Source organism: Zonotrichia leucophrys, chromosome 3, assembly GCF_028769735.1.
Source record: "Zonotrichia leucophrys gambelii isolate GWCS_2022_RI chromosome 3, RI_Zleu_2.0, whole genome shotgun sequence".
NCBI classification, from domain to species: Eukaryota; Metazoa; Chordata; class Aves; order Passeriformes; family Passerellidae; genus Zonotrichia; species Zonotrichia leucophrys.
This window is the reverse complement of record NC_088172.1, coordinates 7,368,760-7,389,174: the sequence shown is the minus strand read 5'-3', so window position 1 is coordinate 7,389,174 and position 20,415 is coordinate 7,368,760. Positions and strand designations below refer to the sequence as shown.

Sequence of the window (20,415 nt, the reverse complement as noted above, 5' to 3'; positions counted from 1 at the left end):
TAAATCAGAGATTCTATTGCCAGCTGACCATAATCAGGTGTCCTGCAGTCATCACTGCTCTTTATTTTTTACAGAGAGTGATTACATCTGTAATGGTTCATATTATTACTTATATTTGGATTAGTAGCCTGCAGGAACTTTTTCTCATTTATCACATTTCTGTTTTTAAAATATATGATGTTTAAGGAAAAGAAATGCTAGCACTGTAGTGCTACCTATTATATAGCACTATTTGTGTATGAAGACTGCATTTATGTCATAATGTGAACAAATGAGTCACCAAGGACACTAACCACAACCAAGTTTGTTGGGTTTTGGGGACATGGTTTTCTTACTCAAATGAGATCTCTGTGGAAACAGGTGCTAGTCAAAAGCAGCCCTAAAAATAAATATTTCTCAAGTATAACTGCTTGAGATAATTGGCAATTAGGAATTTCATAGTGGCATTGCAAGGATTTGTATATATTTTAGATTTTTATGTGATCTGTTTAGTTTCACTGAAGACATTGGGAGCATTCTTCAGATGCATAAAAATAGATTGTTTTTTCTAGAATAAAGACTTCACTTACAGCAAGAAAAGTGCAAAAAAAAAAGGGATACTGTAGAGTCTGCTGTGAGTTACTGTTCACGCTTACTGTGAACACATTCTCTTCAGCAGTTAATTTCTGCCTAAAAGAAATAATTGTAGCATCAACACCTTATTCTGCTAACTAAAGTAGCCTAAAATCTGTTGGAAAATAGAGTCTCTAACATGAATGAGTAAATTAGAAGTGTTTTTTCTTCAGTAAGTACACTGCTTCTCATTTTCTGAACAATTGCCTCATTCATAATTTTTAACTAGGAAGATCAGGGGAAAACACAGGCTATTTCTGGTGCACAGTCTGCTGCTATATCTGTATGTAAGAAGTATGTGTGTATGTAAGAAATATGTATAACTTCACTTTCTCTTCAAGTTTCTTAGTTTTGCAGCCACTGTAGTCTGTTAATTATTCAAGAAATGAGCTGAGTTGAAGTGGGTGGTATATCAGCCAGTAAAATGGTTTACAATGAAAACCAGCACATACAGGACCCAGAAGATACTGTGATATTCCTATTAACTGCTCACCTTAATTTTTAGGCAATTTTTAATTATAATTTTTCTGCAAAACTCATTTATTACTGTTATATAGCTTAGAAGGAAAATGAGGTACTCTGTTTTGGTGGGGAACTGATCATGGGCACACTCTAAATTTTTCCTGGGTGACAGGAGGAATATTCTCAGAAATTTACGGAAGAATAGCAAGAACAGTATTTCAAACAATTATTTTCGACTAACTCTGCAATAAGTCATAAAAGAAAATAGTGTACTGGTTTAAAATTAAAAGAACATTAAAAAATTAAAACATTATGAGAAAACAAAGAAAAATTGTACAGTTTTTCTCTCCAGGCAATAGCCAATGGCTATTTTGAATCTTTAAGGATTTTTTTTGAGGAGTCTGGTTAGAAGAGGTAGTAGATTTCATGTGAATTGTTATTACTGTGTTATTCTGGCATCCAGTGTATTTGTCAAGTTTTAAATGAAATTTTCAACTCAGGAAGTTTAAGGTCATCATTTGACATATATCTTGTGTTAATTCAAAAAACAGTGAAAAGTGGTTGTTATTGTATCCATCTGTAGCAGTGGAAAGCAATTTTAGTAGGCTTAGGAATAAATACATATAAGATGATACACATTTTTCAACTGAGTCTGACATCTGACTTCATGAATAAAAAAGACCCTATTAATCATGAGGTGATAGAGTCACACACATTGTATTTATCATTCTTGTTGCAGACTAAGTTGTGTCTTGTTGATGTTTTGAAGAAATGCATAGTAATAATACAATACAAATAAGAAAGTAAAAAATACAGTTAACTTCTGCAGAAGCTTAAATTTTGGTCTCTAACTTTTATGTTGCTACTTCACAAATTACAGTGTGTGCATGTAGGGAATGTAATTTCTTCATCTCTGAGCAATATGCATATAGGAATGTGTATGTGAATAATACTTAATTCTATGGCCTAAAACAACTTAAGCTAACTAAACATGGATGATATCCAACATCAGATGTGCTCATGCAATCTAGAGAAAGCATGAAAGGACTCTGCATCAAGGAAATAGAAATAGTATTTTCAAATAATCTTCAATAGCATAAATGAACAGCAGTTCAATATCACAGTATTTATTCCCTGGAGCTGACCCAGCATGCTGGCCTGTATAACCAGACTGCATGGGGAGGGATCTATTGTCACCTAGCTAGGAGCACAAGACTATGGATATTTATTGAGATACTCAGTTTTGATCTATACCAGATAATTTTGTGGGAAACAAAGAATTTTTACTTGTGGATAGACTTTCAAATACCACCAGGCTCATATTCCCCTTGAAGCAAGTAGAATTCATGACTACTGGATATCTATTCTGATATGCAACTGAAGTGATTTGATTATTTCAGTTGATTTGTAATAAGGGTTTAGTACCCCCAGTTTGTATGCCCTGTCCAACCTCATTTTGTACATATTATGCATAGCTCTAGGGGATTCCTGAATGTTTTACCTATGCCATTACTGTCTTCAAGGAAAGGAAAGATTCAAGTAATTACTCCTAATGATGAGTTGATTGCATAAATTACCTTCTAGTCTTTCTAGCGGAGGACAGTTTTTCTCTCCCCTTTTCACACCTCTTCCATCATTTTCCTTTGGCATTCAGTGCATTCTATTAATGCATGAAGTTTTTTTGTAAGCATTAGAAATAATATTATAAAAAATATTGAAAAATTGAGATTTTCATCTTACTAGGCTCAACAGTCTACTCCAAGTCAGAGGATCACAGACTGGACTCTTTTGATGAAGTTTGAAGGCATGGAGAACACTGAAACAGGAAGCTCTAAGTGTTTGATATACCATTGCATCCTTAAGTCTTACAGATCTTAGATTCTTTTTTAAAGCTTCCCACCTCTTGTTGAGGTATCCTCTTAGTAATGCTTTACTGCTACTCCATATTTTTCTTTTTTTGCCTTAAAAGTCCTGAAATATGTCAGTGTCTCTTTCTTAGGTGTGTAACAGGACATTCTTGAAAACTACATTCCATACAAATGGCTTAATGGATAACAAGGTGTGTAGTAACAAAGGCTATTTGCTATTTTTCCTTTTCATTATTTTAAAATAACAGTATAAAAGCCCTATGTGCTATAGAACTAGTCTTGCCAGCTCTAGGTTGATATCAATATACACTGTAAGATAGGAGTTATCAATATGTACGACAGGGTGGGAGACTTCATCTGTTAGAACTGAGAACAGATTTAGTACAAAATGGAGAGCTAAAATGACATACAGCAGGGCTGGCAGCATAATTTCCATAATCCTTTTAAAATATTTTGAAGGATTTTTCTAATGGTTGTATTTTTCTGAGAGCTGCTGTTTCTTCTTCTTGTGCATACTATGGTTTCTGCCTCTTGGTGTTTTGTTCCAGGACTTAAGTCTATCATAGGTCATTGTTGACTGTTTGTGTCCTTTTGTGTGTAGAGAGAAAGGGAGACTTTGTGAGCTACTGTGTAGTACAAGTGTGTGTTCAGAATCAGTGATCCACACGGTCCTGCTCAATTCTGTGTGACTGAAAACTCCCCACATATTTTCATGTCACTGGTTAGGGAAGTCTAGAAGTGGAAATTGAAAACCAGCTCTTTTCTCCTTCAAGCCCATCGTTGCCTCCATGTGTAGGCAGCTGTAAGCAGCAGACCTGAATGGATTTTGGCAGGGGGAAGAGGCGCAGGTGACCGACCGCCTTGTGGCACTCATGAGCAGGCAGCCACAGCTCGGTATGTGTAGGGAGAGCAGGACATCTTCACCTACCACTGGCCACTGCTAATGCCTGTTATTTGCCCAGTAAGACATAAACTATGAGAGCAATTTTTGAGGCCATGAACTAGAATTCCGTGGGAACTGAAAGGATAAATAATATATGATTAGTAATACATAATGATGAGTAATACATAATGAATGACATTTTCATCAGGTGTCCTGAGTTACAGGGCACACAAACCCAAGCAGCAATTGTCCCCTCAGCAGTAAAGTGGCTGATAATTAACTACTGCAAGTCTCTCTCTCCCATTGCAGACTTTTCTATACTCTTGCTTAGCATCCCTTTGTGCAGTGCTAAAGGCTGTTTGCTGATGCTCTTGCTGGAAAGTAGCCACCATGGATGATTGTTTTTCCAAGCTGTTAGGACTCACTGTAAGTCATGGGTTTTTAGATGTGTGAACTACACACAGGTTCTTCCAGTTTAAAGGAAGTTCATTCCTTGCTTTTTCAGACATATTTAAAAATATTACAAGACATTTGCCTATACCTACCCATAGCAAATTACAGGTGTGAAATGCACAGTCTTGGCATGTGAAGTGCAAAGTCATCACCAGATGCAGTCCCAGTAATTTCAAGGGCACAGTTTTTTCTCTTGGTTTCTTGCTAGCTGTAAAACTTTATGGATGCCAGACTGCCTAACAGGTGTTGCCCTTTTACTTTCTGTATTCATTATATAGCAGACACCTGAATATGTGTTTTTGTCCATCCTTTACTTGGTTATCCTTCACACACTCTTGTCTTCCCATCTGTCTATTTCAGATAGCCCAGTTTGTCTCTTTGTAATACCTAGCCCTTCTTTTATGTTTTCCTAACAGCAGATGATATGGATTCTTGTCATATTGTAGAATTCTGTATGTAGCACTCTGTTCTATACTACTATATGTGCTATTCTGTCCTGGCTAAATATTTGTAGCATTACTATGCGTGACCTACTTATGGTCACCTTTATTCTTTTGATGTACACCTTTAACCTTGTGGAAATGAGAAAAAAATTCAATATTTTTATTTGAAGTCCTCAATAATATATTGTAACAGGAAGAAGAAATGGATATTTCGGGGGTTCTTGTGTATAGGGGCTAATATTGCAGCATCTGTGGATGGTTTTGGGTATTTAGCTACATGTGGTAAATTACAGTGTAACAAATTCAGTAGACCATGGATATAGCTGTTTATTGTGCATATACTGTTAATCTTACAGCATATATATTTTCTTCTCACTCTGCTCCAGTGTTGTTCACTATAGTATTTTATTCATCCTCTGTTAAGGAACTGTATTTGTCATTCTCAGGAGTAGTGTCAATGCAACACTTTAGTGACCTCCAAAACTCTGTCTGACACAGGTTTCCCATTCTCAGGACCCCTGAGAGATTCATGGGTTCTTTCCTTCTTTTTAGTTCCTGACATCCCACATCCTTCTCTTCACATGGAAACTTGTCGCCACTGAATAATTAAAAAACCTGCCTCCCACTCATATGCAATGTAAGCTGCATAAATTAGGAATGAAAAATTTCCTTGTTAATATGTCTTTTTGACATAATTTTACTCAGATTTTGATTAAAATAGATAGTAAAGTCACTTGATAAACATAACCCTTGTTCTGTTGTTATTTTGAATGTTTCTACCCAAATTGTGCATAGGGTAGTGCTGCCTTAGGTCCTGCAGACAAAGGCCATGACTATTAAGGTTGTTTCCCATACAGCTCACCTTGGAGCTGAACTCTTACATGTCCAAAAATGGCTTTTTTCTCCCTAAGAGACCCTACTTTCTTCTTGGCTTATTCTTGCTGTGTCTGATAGCACATGAAGACATAGTAATTCTTCTATCCAAGCATGTGGATATCCTGAGGATGACTTGCTCCAATATTTGTGTGCTGCTTGTAGGCTATAACTGAGTGTCTCCACTAAATATGTCAGTACTAACAGGCTGCTTAAAACACCACTGACTTCATAAAGTCATTAGAAGAGAATCTGTGTCATTAGTACCTGTGTAACTGACACTTGTTCATTTAAAGCATAGAAAATTAAATAAATGCAATGGGAAAAAACCTTACATGCACTTAGCCCTGAAAATAATTAGTGTAATTAAATATGTTTCTTCAAGATTATTAGTGGAAAAATATTTAACAAAACTGTGAAAGGGATTATCAAACGCAAATGGTATATACTTACATAAGAGTACAGTTGTCAAATCTGTTTCATAAATACTCAAGTAGGTATTGACTTCCCTGATTTTCACTCTGTAAGTTCTGGGCTTTTTTGTTGCTTTATTGTTAAATAGATAACTAATGAAAAGAATCAAAATGCTGAATAGTCTGTGTGTTATGCTGGTGCTGATTACAAAAGGTGCTTTATTTAATTATTTTTTTATTAACTAATATATTTAAATTTATCTTATATTGTGCAGTACATGCAATGACTGTGTGTTTTTTGTATATCATTCTCTCTAATGCACTTCTGCTTTTAAGCTGTTACAAAAATGTTTTCATATTGCAGAATGATATATTAGCATCTTCATCCTAGGTTCAGAGGGGTTTTTTTTTTCTGGCATCTCAACATTTGTTGTCCAAGTGAGTTACACATTCACAGGAGGAAAGTACCAGACATCCATGTTGTCACTGCAGGATAGCCCTCAAACTCTGGTTGATGACTTAGGAACTGTGTTTTTGCAACATCACTAAACCGGTTTGTTTAGGGAAATGTGGATAAAAACTGATTCTATTCAGTATTAACAAAAGGTAGCTTAACACGTGAATGTGGGCAGAGTGGGGGGAATGTGATGTTGAGCTGTTCAATCTACCCACTTCTCAATTTTTTAATCAGCCTGGATTTTTCCCTTCTTTATTACTTAGTTTATTTCTCTTTTTAAATCCATGATTAAACAAGTGTTCTTTGACAGATAAATATTGCTCTCCCAGGTAAGAGGGACAACATTTGATATTGTTTCTTTATGCATAAGAAAGAAGGCCAAAAAAAAAAGTGTTGATATTTCAGTCCAATTTTTTAATGTGATTTATTATTTATAAGTTTTTATAGTTCTGGGAAAGAAATCACTATATTGCTTCAATGGAAAGTAATTTGTGGGTTGGAGATTAGAGCAGTGGTATATTTCTTTCAATCAAATCTTACAGATTTATAAACATCAATATGTTTAAGACCTCATACAGAGTTGGCAGTGTCTGTTAAAGATTTATTGTTGCAGTAACAGCATATTTGTGGAAATAATAAGAGGCCATATGTCACTTCTGAACTGCACCTGCAAATTGCACTGATGTCTGTTCAAGAAGCATCTGAATGGGTTTAGTCTATATGCCCTCTGAAACTGAGGTCAGCCAAAAATTGCCTGTCCATTTCAGTGCCCCAAAAAGATTTGGTGACTTAAAAGTTCCTGCCTTTCTAAGTAGGGCAGATCAAAGAGAAAATGACGGTGTTGCTAAAGAAATATTATACTTAGTGGATAGAAGCCATTATCAGGAGTTTCCTGTCCTCTGGGTAGTTTCATGACTCTTGGCCTCACAGCTTCTGAGTCCTGCTTTTTAAACCATGCTAATGTAATTTTCTCCCAAGCAGACTGATCCACTGAATAATTACTAACCTTAAAAGTAATATCTTTTTCTTAATATATTTTTAGGAACCTCTTATAGCTTGACATAATTTTATTCTCTTCTTGATTATAGCGAATGAGATATACTTTCATTTTGGCAAAATAAAGATATAATTTCCAGCACTTGATATGTTCAAGTGATAGAGCAAGAATGAACTGTCCTCATTCCATTTTGAGCCTAGAAAGATTTGTTAACAAGTAGTCTGTCACATTATGTCATATCACAGAAATTTCCACCTTGTATAATGATCTCTTGTTATTACAGGAGGATGAATGCAGCAGCAGGAGGTTTCTACATAATATTTAGTTTTGTGTAATATTTAATCCCTCTATATAAACTTTAGCACTCTTTTCCACAAATATTATTTTTCTTTTTTTTTTTTAATTTTAATTCCTCACACCTTCCATGCCTTCTTAACAGGGCTTGTTTCAGAGGGTGTTATAATTGAGAGAAACTAGGCTAAACCTGCCATTTGTCTTTAAGGCAAGATAACCACTTATGCAACTTTCAGTTGAATTGTGGTTACTGAAGCATTTTGCTGTTTCTGATTAGTCCCACCGAGTGTGAGCATCCTCATCTTGTCAGTTCAGAGGAGTCATTAAAGCCTGGGTAAGCTGTGATGATGTATGAGCTATGGGTATGTAAATTCCCTGTTAGCAAATGCATTCTTCATCTTGTCAATTTTTTGCTACCTACTGCTAGCTCTGTAGGTAGCTCTGTGCAGCTGATTGAGGGAAAAATATGGGAAGTAGATGGCTCATAAAGAAATAGTAGAGGTGATCCCTACATGTTCATAATTAGGCTTCTTTGGAAGACCTTCTATGAAAACTGATTTTCATGTTACTTGGATAGAATAGCAATGCAATATAGTGTCTGCTATTCTGTGTCTACCTTATTACAGAGAAATCTATGATTCTACCTAATATTAAGGCAGTTTTAGAATAGAATAAATAGCATTGAACTGGTGTTACAGTGGTCACAAGGGCTGCAGGATGAAGAGAGAGGAGAGAATGTTGACCTCATGTTCAGAAGGCTTGATTTATTATTTTTTGATATATATTACATTATGACTATACTAAAAAGAATAGAAGGAAAAGTTCTCAGAAGGCTGGCTAAGCTAAGAGTAGAAAAGAATGAATAACAAAGGTCTGTGTCCCAGCAGAGAGCGAGACCCAGCTCTGCCGTGAGTGGTCAGTAAATCCACAGGAGACCAATCACGGATCCACCTGTTGCATTCCACAGCAGCAGATAACTATTGTTTACATTTTATTGAGGCCACAGCTTCTCAGAAGGGAGAAAAATCCTAAAGAAAGTATTTTAATGAAAAGATGTCAGTGACAAACCGGCAAGTTTGAGATGCACATTGTATATTTTTGTATTGTTGTAAGTTCAAAAAATGATTTTCTGAGTAAATTCTCAGATGTTGTGAAGTATTTAACATAGTTTCTTGTCAATTACTAGCTCACAGTATAGCTGAGGCTTTTCCACTGGATTTTGTTGGTTTCTCTGTAGAAGTTCAGCAACATAAAAATCTCCTGCTATACTTAGTAGTGACCTTCTGTATCAGTAATTTGTTTTCCAGCTGATGGAAATAGGTTTTCCTCTTAGCCATAGTGATGCTCACACACACAGTGAGTGTACAGTGGTACTGCTAATGCAGAGCCATGCAATCAGCACTTTGTTTGAGCATCACCATAATGACAGCATAGCAAAGGGTATTTCCTGTCAGAATTACACTTTTCCAGTTCAGTTCAAGAGGCCAGTTGAGGGTGGCTTTTTTTTTTGTTTTCATTACTACAGATTCTTTTCCTTTTTGCTTGTTTCAGATTCCTAGAAAAAAAGAAATTTATAAGCATTTTTAAAACATTTCGGTCATTTTCAGAAAAACAAGTACATAGTTCTGATGACTGCCACTTGCTTACTAGCCTCTAAGATTGTTTCTTCTAAAGGTAACTTTCATGAAATTTACCATTATTAAAAAGTGAAAGTAAACAAAGCACAATTATGTCCAGCTAGGAAAAAATGACTGTATATTACACTCCTAATTAGCCACTGTTTATGCTTATAGTAGTCATTCTCTAACCAGTATGTTTTATTTAATGAAATCTAGATGATTGTTTTTTTTTCAGCTGAACTGTGAGGCACTCTGCACACACCAATCTGTTTGGTCATAGGAGACTCTCAAATGGCAGCTGAATATATTACAAGTACTCTTTATAGATACTGAGACATTCCATGCAATTAATTATGAATCAGAGTAGAATTGTTTCATGGCAATCAGCAGATAAATTTGAGAAGGTTTTCTTAAAATATTTATTTTGTACAGGGATTGTTCCAGTTACTTGTGTGCGGGGTTTTGCACAGCTGATGATGGTTCCTAGGACCATGTGTGAGTGATTATCCATCAATCATATTGCCTAATTGGCAGAGACAGCTACTTTTTACTGTATTTGGGAAAAAACCCGAAGAACTGATTAGTAGCAACTGTCTGGTGTTTGGAGATAGCACAGGTTTTGGTGTAGCATTGGGCTGAAGGGGAAAATGAAATGTTGGCAAAAAGAGCACATAAACAGCTGCTGTTCTTTTAAAATAGTATCTCTTATTATAGAATCCTCTTGATTTCAAGATCTCTTATGAAAGATCTTGAACATGAATTCATTTTAATGGCCATGAACAACCGAATGTATATTTTATGTACACTTATATGATGGCACTTTATCTTGCATTGCAGTATTAAAATAATTCTCCCTCTGTGCTTGGCACTGGCGATGCTGCAGCTCAAGTGCTGTGCCTGCTCTGGGCCCCTCACTGGCGGGGGTCAGCCTCTTCCCCTGGCAACCAAAGTCAGGATAAGAGGAAATGTCCTCAAGCTGTGCCAGGAGAAGTTCAGGTTGGACATCAGGACGAATTTTTTTTCACAAAAAGCGTTCTTAAGCATTGGAATTGTTTGTCCAGAGAAATGGTGGAGTCAGTATAATTGGAAGTCTTCAAGAAATGACTGCACACAGCACTTAGTGCTATGGTCAATTTTGTCTTGAAAGAGAGATGGTGTATTTTTTAAGCTTAAGGTACCATAGCTGTATCTCTCTACTTCCTCATTTACTGCAAATAAATTTTTCTTCCTAAAAGTTCCATTAACATTGCTTAATATCCTCACAGCATGCTTGCCTTATGTTAAAGTGTCTTCATCTCAATAATTATGTTGTTTTACTGAAGTATTTATTTAAACAAAATATTTGATGCTTCTGAATTTGGGAGAGGTTAATATGGTGAATATGAAAAATGTTAAGGAATCTGGCTAACCCTAGAGTTGATACAGCAGTGATTGCTGTAATTAATTTTTTCCCAAATATTTTCTGTTGCACAGCATAACTCCACAAAATCTATACCATCTGGCTGAAAAATTCCCCATTTAGCTCTGGTAGAAAGGTGATATTTTGTCTTAGAAATAACAGTGAATTTGTCACTCAGTTCTGCTCAATAAACAGCCTAGATTTCAGTGTCTGTAAGGGTTTATATTCAGTGTCCCTGTGTTTAAAAGGAAAAAACGGCATAAGATTTAGATTTCTACACTTGGCATTTAAGGAGCATGTTTGCTTAGGGATTCTTAGGACAATTAAGTGCAAAGAATTTTCGTGTCCCAATTAGTTCTAAATTTATTTGGTTCAGTATTTGATTCAAATTAGGACCACATCAGTTCTGAGTAAATGTGTCCAAACAAGAACGAAATGCAATTAAACTACTCCACTTTATAATTTGTTTTAAATACATTTTTTATAACACTGTAAACAAAGCCTCAGTCTTCTAACTAGCACCTTCTTCCATGGCACACCTAGCAGTTGTTTATGCTAGATTTTCTTTGCCTTTTTAAATACAGAGAAGATGTGATGCAACACATGATCCTGAGCTGTGAGGTGTCCCCAGGATGTCTGTCTCAGGTGGATTTTTGAGCAGCACTGTGTGCAGTGCTGGCTGACGCCTGTGTCAGACTGCACTAGATACAGCCCCTTTTTGGGTGCTGGGCTCAGCCTTTCTCCTGCAGCCTGCTGGCAGTTTGCTCTGCAGCTGCTCTTTCTGTGGTACTTCCCTGTGCCATTTGTGTCTTTCCATGCTTGCCTAGTGTGGGTTCATAGCACTTCTCACAGGTGATCTGGTGCAGCCAGAATTTCTCTGTGTTCCCTTGGAAGTCCAGACCAAAGTAAAGCTCTTTTCCTTGCCTAAGTGATTTGGAGAACACAAAATCTCTAGTGAGAGACTCAATATTGGCATGGGGCAGTCCCAAATCTTAACATTATCTTCTTCCTGAAGTCTTTTCCTGGCTGTACTCCATGGCAAGAAACTTAATTTTCCATCCCATGGCTTCTAAGTTTCTTTATTAGTATGTTGAGAGTGACTGTACCCAGCACATATAAGAAGACAGATACACTCCTACACAGTTTTCCCAAATCATCTGAATATTTCTAGCATGTTGATTCTGATATTTATAGTAAGTTAAATATACATCATTCAGACATTGTGAAATACTGCTTCATTTTTTCCCCCAAAATATATAAATTAGCATTCATTTGACCCATAGAATTCTTGATCTTTGCCTCTATTTGTGTGTTCTACTGAACTGCATATTTTTCATTTCACATAATCCTTGGTTTTAATAAGATAGTTTACTTCATTACCAAGTATTTGTAAAATGGGGCATTCAAAACTCCTTAGGTTTGGTGATGCACTCCAAATTCAATGTGCTGTTTCCAGTAACATGGTGGTTGGCTTAGCTAGGTAGAAGGGAGAAGGTAATTTTTTGTTCTTCTTCCATCAAAACACTTTAATTACATTTGTTTGGAAAGTTATCTTAGAGTTTTCAAAAAGTACTTTAGGGTAAGATATTCATGCCCTCTCCCTTTTAGCATTATAATAGTAATCAATAGTCTTGTCTCAGCCTTACAGAGAAAAGAGATTTAACTGATTAATATTTATGTGTAATACCTGAAACACTGAATGATTTTGTTTGTAGGAAATTCTGATTTAATGCAAACATGTCACAGAGTTTTCAGAGTCTTACAACATTAATCTAATCAACATGAAACTTTAGGGCAGCAGAGATGATAAATATTTTGCTGTTGGATTTGAGCTGTAACCAAAGCAGGTGTGGCAAGTCCAGCAGTGCCAGTGCCTGCTGGCCCTGCAGCCTCTGGTACAGGCTAGCCATGTCCTTAGCATTGCATCTCCTGTCTCTGTAAAAAGATGGCTTCACTAAAAATGCATCTGGAAATCACTGCAGTTGATTCCCAAGGACTGATTTGGGGCTATTGGAGAGGGCTCATGGGCTGGCCCAGGGCCCAAGGCCTGAACAGTTGGAGCGATGCTGGTGTCACCCATGTCCAGCTGTGTGACAGTGCTCACTGGGGCTTTCGAATGAGGGAAGAGACGAGAATGTTGACTCCATATTTCAGAAGGCTTGATTTATTATTTTATGATATATATTACATTAAAACTATACTAAAAGAATGGAATAAAAAGTTCTCATCAGAAGGCTAGGCTAACAGTAGAAATGAATGAATAACAAAGGTTTGTGGCTCGGACAGAGAGAGAGCCAGCTGTGCTGTGACTGGCCATTAATTACAAACAAGCACATGAGGCCAGTCACAGATGCACCTGTTGCATTCCACAGCAGCAGATAACTATTATTTACATTTTGTCTCTGAGGCCTCACAGCTTCTCAGGAAGAAAAAATCCCAAGAAAAGGTTTTTCATAAAAAGATGTCTGTGACACAGCTGTAGTGCTGGCTTTGTCTCTGGACACCGTGTTCATGCAGATATGCAGCCTGTGCAGCACCCTCTGCTTGGTGGTTCAATAATTTCCAAAGTGCAAGCAGAAGCAAGAGCTGCTTGACCATGGAACCGAGAGAAATTCCTCTGCCCACTTATGCCAGAGTGGAGAAATGGAAATGGGTTCTTCAAATCTGTGCAGACACATAATCCAAATGACAGCATGGTCATTGCAGTGCAATTATTTTGAATTAAATGAGCTGTAATGCATCAACATGAATATTTGAAACACGGAGAACAGTCCTCTGTTGCATATGTATAATGTATAATTTAGTCAGCTTTAAGTTGTTAATTCTGTGGTTTATGGTTCCTACACTATTTCCTTTGGGACACTGCTCCCCAATATAATACATTTCACAAAGTCCTGGCAGTTTATAACTTCATTGTATGTATCTATATGAGGTAATTTTTACTGTGCCAAAGTACAATAAATGTATTTAAACAGAAATAAATTGTTTGGCAAGGCTAGAGCAGAGTCTTTATTTCTGAAGTTGGTCCTAAATAGTAATCTATCTTAATACTTTAAATAGGTAGTGGACTTTTTTTATTTTAACAGGATAATGGGTTTGAAAAATGCCATGTCATCTGAGAGGAAACTGATCTGATTAGATGTGTACAGACACTTTAAACAAGTAAGGATTCATAGTAATTAACTAAAGGTGTTAGAACTGTTAGTGATACAGGCTAAGACTAAGAGCTAAGAAAGAAAACACTTGAAGGGGAAACTTGCCCTAAAATATCTTTTTAATCAATATTTTTTTCTGGCTTGTATTTTCCTAGTAGTACAGGGAAATCTCAGTTATAAGGAACCATTTTGTATAGAATGGGAAGGTATTTATAGTTCCTTACAAATTACTGTTTCTGCTTAGAGCTTGATTTGTTTTCAGAGATGCAGTACTAAATTTTGCTTGGAGACATTGGCACATTGATTACTTCTAGTTTTCAGGTCAATGGGGACTATGCTCTGCTTATAAAAAAATGAGAGGTTACAGTAAAGAATCTTTGATGGAGTTAATTTAAGATACAAGACTTACTTGTATACATATGGTTCTACTGACAATGGTATTTAAAAAACCTCTTTTATTATAAAACAAAAAATATTGATTAGCTGTGAAAGTTGTCATTTAGCAGTTTACAAGAGCACTTTGAAACCATTTATATGAAAATTAGGAGAAACTGTGTACACTGAATGTTTCATTAATTTTATGTAATGACATACATTATTTTCCAAAATAAGCAGTAGACTCAGATTGTGCAAATTAGCAGTAATTGTGATAGTAAAAGAATATTTTGCCATGTTTTCTGAAGACTTTCCATAAATCCTGAGCTATAAACATCTCTGACTCACTTTCTTTTTGACTGATTTCCTATCTTCTCCATGTCTTCTAATTTTGTATAAACCAATTTGCTTGCTTTAATGTTAATAATAGATAGTACTTCATCACTTTAAAACCACCTCTCAAAAATAATTTTTCAGGAGTTTGCCAGCTACCTCATGCCTATGGCCTATATGCCTCAAAACTCTATAAGAATATTAAAAATATATAAATATTTTATAGATGAACCTTTATGTCTGCATCTTATAACAAACACATTTTCACCTATTCAACCTGTCCTGGTGAGTTCTGTCATATTGTAAATAAATTTTTGCATTTCAGTGACAAAGTAAAAAAGGAATTTTAATGTTACTACTTGGAAAGGCTGTTTCACAATTATATGACTTTCAATTTAGCTACTAGGTCTGAATCTACACTGAAATGCTATAAAGTGCTATGTTTTAAAATCAAGGTTGCAAGAGATGAATAATAACATTTTTTAGATTAATTCTTATAAAGTACACATCAGATCATTATTCACTGTGGTTTTAGTAAATCAATAGGAAAAAACAGAGAGAAACCCATTCTTCACTCTCCTTGTGCTTTGCCATCTGAAGCAGACCAAGTGTGAGTTGTATGAGAACCAGTGTTGAACAATAATTCTGTGACATCCTTATTAGTTACATTGCATCCATTTCTTAGTCCTAAAAATGTGAAAAATTTCTGGACAAGTAGAGGAATAGGATAAGGCCTTCAGCCTATTTTTATATGTTGCAGTATGAGGAATCTCAAGGAATTTATTTATTTGTCATATTCTGTCTGGATGAAATAAAAAAATGCATGCTGATACCTCTTTCTGAATAGGAGAAGAAAACTTACCACCACAGATGGATTGTAGTTAATTTTTCAGGGATGATAATTTTTTTAAATGAAGAATATAATTTATTTAATTGCCATCACTGTTATAAATTGCTGTCCATGCATCTGAACAGAATCTCTAGGTATGACTCCAGAGTGCTGCCACAAGTGCATCTTTTAAAGCTTAATATTTGGATCAAAGTGTACTTCAAAAATATAATTTTAATAAATTTTAGTCAGTTATGTTTTAACTAAAATACAAGTACTACGTATGCCTAAAGTTTTAGAGTATAATATTGTATCTCAAAATAAAAATTTGCATAAAAATATAATTGATTTTGTAGTATAATACAGTATGAACAAAATTCTGGCATGTTTTGTTTTTTTCTAATACTTTTTGCATGGTACTTTGGTGACAGGACACTGAATGAACATAGCACGTGATCTATAAAAAGATGGTAGTACTTGCTTCACTATTTCTGCCTATTTCAAACTCTTGCAAAATATTGCAAATGACCTTATAATCCATTTTCTGCATGACTAATGCTGTTGTTTAGCTCTTCCAGCAGTCACCAACACTGGAAACTGTGTCTAAAACCAAAATGGAGTGGAGTCAGAGTATGCAGAGACACATCTCCAGAATATGACCCCAACTTGCCAAGGCTATCCTGAGCTCAGGGTTGTTTCTTCTGGTGAATCTTCTGGTCAATCCTTAAAACTCAAATTAGGAGGATTCCTGTGCAGAAAACTTTCTTGTGCTGGTTCTGAGAGTGCTCCTTGCAAGGGTCTCCTGTTTTCCCCTGAGCTGTTATTTTTCCTGATACCATTTCCAAGGACTTAGAATCAGCAAATCATTTTGTTTGTAAAGGTGGAGTGTGTTTTAATGTTTTTACATTTATTTACATGGTATTTCAGCTGCAATTTTATCACCAAGTGTCATAAGATGTAGTTTTTTTATAGCCAGTCCAGCCTTCAGAACCTTGACTTAGCTTAGCATCATCAGTAAAGTCTGTTTTCTCACTGTTCATTGCTTTCCCTGGCTTCAGTCTCCTACTGGATCTCTGAAAGGCTCAACTAATTACTTCATTCCAGTGTAAATACTGATTATTTGCTACAAATTTTCACCAGTGTTTAAACACATTTTCTGTTTCCATGAGAGGTCCTTTCTTCTAACACCACATCGTCCTGGTCTTTTGAAAATCAGGTATCTGGTTATCAGTTTACTTTCTAACCTAGTTCAGGTTAGTTTGTTCTTTAGAGAACACTCTAGATGCCTGAGAAATTATTTCCCTTTAAAATAGCCACCTCTCAGCCCTTTCTCTATCTAATGTATTTATTTTTTGTTCACTAAATGCATTGTTTATTCTGATTTGTAGTAATTTAACTGGAATTTCTTAGAAAATTTTTATTGCACTGTCTTCCTCCCAACCACCTGTCACAGTTTCCTCCACTATGAACCCAGATGGAGAAAAGGTATTTTAGTTTTGTGTTCTGACCTCATCTTTCTTGAATCCTCCTTTTATAGCCTGAACATCTGTTAGCCCTACCAGCTCTCTGTCTGGCTTCCAAAACTCTGAATACTATTTTTTTTTCTTTTTTTATACTTCTTCAAGTTGTTCCTCAAAGTTTTCTTTTACTTGCTGTGTGAAAAGTGTACTTTGTTTTCTTAGGCTGATAGTTTATGATAATTTTTGTTTTCCTTATTTGAATACAGTGTTGGATTTTAAAAAGATCTTTTTCTTGAATTTAATAATTGAGTTAAATATAATTCCATACCCAGCACATGTCCTCTCTTTGATTTTTAGGCACACCCACCCCTTTTACTTCAAAGGAGGTATTTTCTTTTTTGTGCAGCCTCTTTCTATCCTGGACATGGCCCCAGTTCCAGGTTCTCCCTGTTCTTCCTGCTGTTTCAGCCTGTGATTGTGGCTTTGCCCCAGAGCATCCCCTTCTCTCTGAGTGTGCCCATGCCACAGTGAGGATGTGGCAAAGGCTGCTGCGTGCAGGTCACAGCTTTCAGCTCTCAAATGACCTGAGAATTTCATCTCTGAAAGTTCTGTCCTGTCCCTTGTTTGTTTCTTTTTTTACTGCAAGGACTGCAAATTGCTGCCACTAATGTGTCTCTGGAGTCATCAGACATATGGGATGCACTTCTCAGAGCCACCAGTTCAGCTCTCTGTCCGTGTCATGCTTATAAACATTCTGTCACATTTCTGAGAGAATATGGAGTTCTAGGCTCACCAGGCTTGAATGCAGTGACACTGGAATTCATCAGCTGAAAGCCCCTTTAGAATTTGGGCATCCATGTTTATTAGCAAGCAGGGAGTTAATTTCTTTTTTATTTGCTAAAGATTAGTGAGACAGCTGCTTGCATTATTCTAAGTGGGTGATGTACAGGCCTTAGAATAACCAGACATGTAATGCCCATACTCTGCATCTACAGGCATTTGACAAACCTTAGTTTGGAAATTACACTTCTACAATAGACTCAGAAATAGCCATTTTCTGTTGTAATTACAAAAAATGCAGAATGCCACATGACATAAGAGAAGACATAGCAAGGGTGAAAGTTGTCATCTGAGGCAAATCTCCATGAATTTAAATGCTTTACATGAAATTTGATGTTATGCACTGATTTTAGAACAAATAATCTTCTTATAAAGCAGTTTGTCATATTAATCTTGTGATGTAAGTAGATATACCACTTTGGGATTTTGGAGGATAGTGCTGTCAGTGTGAGGATGCATTTGCTTGGTTGTCAGCGTCATTGTTTAGTATTTAAGTGGAGATTACATGAGTGAGTAGTTGTCCATTGATTTCACTGTTGCTGCAGGTTGAAGTGCACTGTTTTGTTCTTACTTTGCTGCAATATTATTTACAGGTGTATTCAGTTTTAATGACAGTAAAATTGTTTTGTAAATAAATTTGCAGTGGGAATACATTGCCAGTAAATTATACATGGAATAAATCTTTAGATTTTACCTTTAAGAATATATCAGTTTGCTTCCTCTACTTTGCTGTAATCTAAATGTTTTAGACATATATGGTCTTTATCAAATAAAAAGCTTCAAAGCACTATTGAGATTTACACAGAATATAATGTTACACATAAACTTGCACTTACATTTCCCCTCAGTGTCTGTTGGAAGTTAATTTTCCTTATTGCTTCACATGGTTTTGTCACATATTTGCTGTCATTGTTTCAGTTCATTTCAGTAGCTATTGCATTTGCAGACACAAAGGGAGTATAAATGCTGGGGGTTGCAAATCAAAACATTTCCTCATTTGTAATATTTAAATGCAGTGATTTCCTGGAGTAATATGAAAAAGTACTGGAAGATGAAGATTCCCAAGAGAACTAGAATTTGTTCTTCGGTTCATTGCAAGACCTAGACATTGAGCTCCAGACCTGGGATTTATGACTTTTTGTAAATGTAAATGTGTGTGAGATTCCAAAGCTCACACAGTTACTGAATGAATGAGGCAGTTGAACTGGAGGTGAATGGCAACTCCAGGCAGAGAAGGGTGTGGAAATGGGACTGATGTGCTTGAAATTCAGTACATAGACATGAGTCTCACAACTTGGTCAGATGCCACTGTGAAAGTGTTTCAAAGTCTGAATCATCTTCCTAGATACCAAATCTGTTATTTGGCTATGGCTGTGTCACTTTAGCCCTTTAGGAGAGCACTCCCAGCTCTCTTGACAAGCTGGAGCTTGGGACATGTCTTGACAAGGTGAATTGAAAATATTCACTGCCTTCATATTGGTGGCTCTCTTTAATATGTATTTTACAAACATGTTCATCCTTCTTGAAGGTTGTAGACGTGCTAAAAGCAAGGTAATTATGAATGAATAAATGTTAAGTTAAAATCAGATGGTTATGAAATACACCTCTGAGGCATTTCTAAATCTTGTGTTAGAGAACTCAATATTACTTCTATAATATTCTTTTAAGTGTGAATCAGATCTGAGCCTGGGGTGTGAGAATTTAAAAAAAAAGTGCAAGTGAAAAAAACAGAAGATCATTTAATATTTTATCAGGTAGGGGCATCCAAACCACAGTTTTGTTCACCCAGGAATTTTTGTATGGCAATGACAAGACTGTTGGGTATTACAGCCTGCATTATTCAAAGGCACTCAGGCCTTCCAGCTCATGCTTGCCATCTCATTTGTCACATGCTGTATGTCTTGGTCTCTCAAGTTGTTGTCCTGCAAGTTCTTTTTTCTGTGCTACATAAATGAAGTTTGAAGCACAGTTATGTTGCTTGCAAAGGAAAACCATCAGCAGAGTATTACAAATGCGTCTCAGGTTTTTGGGTTTTTTTGATACTCAGATACTATAAAACCCTGTGATTTCTGTTTTTTGTTTTTTTTAAAGAGAATGAAGAGATGTTCTAATTTGCAAACAGAGAGTGCTATGAGCTTTCAACTTGGCCAATTATGAATATTTACAAATCATAGAATCATGGGATCAGAGAATGGTTTGAGTTGGAAGGGACCGTAAAGTTCCAACCTGCCAGCTGGGCAGGGACACATTTTACTTGATCAGATTGCTCAGGGCCTCATCCAACCTGGCCTCAAACACAGCCAGGGATGAGGCATCCACAGCTTCTCTGGGCAACCTGTTCCTCACCACTCTCACTGTGAAAAATTTCTTTCTTGTACCTGATCTTAATCTACCCTCTTTCCATTTGAAGCCATTCCACCTTCACTCTGTGCCCGTGTGAACAGTCCCTCTCCATCTCTCTTGTAGGGTCCCTTCAGGAGCTGGAATGCTGCTCTGAGGCCTCCCCAAGGCCCTCTCTTCTCCAGTCTGACCAACCCCAGCTCTCTCACCCTCTCTTCACAGGAAAGGTGCCCCAGTCCCCTGATCTTCTTCATGGCCTCCTCTGGACCCTCTCCAACAACCAAAAATAATGGGGGGAAGAAGTCTTGTT

The 20,415-nt window shown here is 36.4% G+C and overlaps 1 protein-coding gene across 6 annotated transcripts in view; it reads left to right on the top strand.

Moving 5' to 3' along the window:
* Window positions 1-20,415, top strand: part of KHDRBS2 (KH RNA binding domain containing, signal transduction associated 2) — a 343,516-nt gene that overhangs the window by 81,339 nt on the left and 241,762 nt on the right. The window lies entirely within an intron of this gene.